Source organism: Gekko japonicus, unplaced genomic scaffold, assembly GCF_001447785.1.
Source record: "Gekko japonicus isolate JY-2015 unplaced genomic scaffold, Gekko_japonicus_V1.1 scaffold838, whole genome shotgun sequence".
Taxonomy (NCBI): domain Eukaryota; kingdom Metazoa; phylum Chordata; class Lepidosauria; order Squamata; family Gekkonidae; genus Gekko; species Gekko japonicus.
In genome coordinates this window covers 666,901-667,541 of record NW_015177034.1, presented here as the reverse complement: position 1 = coordinate 667,541, position 641 = coordinate 666,901, and positions in this window count along the sequence as shown.

Here is a 641-nt window from a genome sequence, read left to right as displayed (position 1 = left end):
TTCCATGTGTTGATCCCTCTTTGGGTGAAGGACTTCCGTTGATCTGTTCTAACCCGACCGCTCAGCAATTTCATGGAGTGCCCACAAGTTCTTGTATTGTGAGAAAGGGAGAAAAGGACTTCTTTCTCTATCCCATGCATAACCTTATAAACCTTGATCATGTCACCCCTCAGCCGTCGTTTCTCCAAGCTAAAGAACCCTGAGCGCTTTAACCTTTCTTCATAGGGCAAGATGCATTGCCTTTGGAAACTCTGGGTCTGCCGATGGGATGGGAGGGTTCTCCGGGTGGTTACCTGCCAACTCTTCTCTCCTTGAAAGCGGGGGTGTGTGTGTGTTTAGGGTGCACTCCCATGGCACAGAGTGTTAAGAAGCAAGGCAAAGGAAGAAACGGAGTGCATCTTTAAGGTAGGTAGCGAGCCACAAAGGCTAGTTGGCCACAAAGGTCGCAGTGCGCAAAGCCACCCCGATAGTCCGTCAGACCCTAGAGTAAGGTTACTGTCAGGACCCACAGCCAAACAACGAAGTACACGCTTCCAGGTAGCTTTTACTTTTATTGAAAAGCCATAGATGCAATAACATGAACAGTGTTAGGAATGGTGGGCTACCTGTGCGCATAATAGGATATAGGGCATTCGTATGCG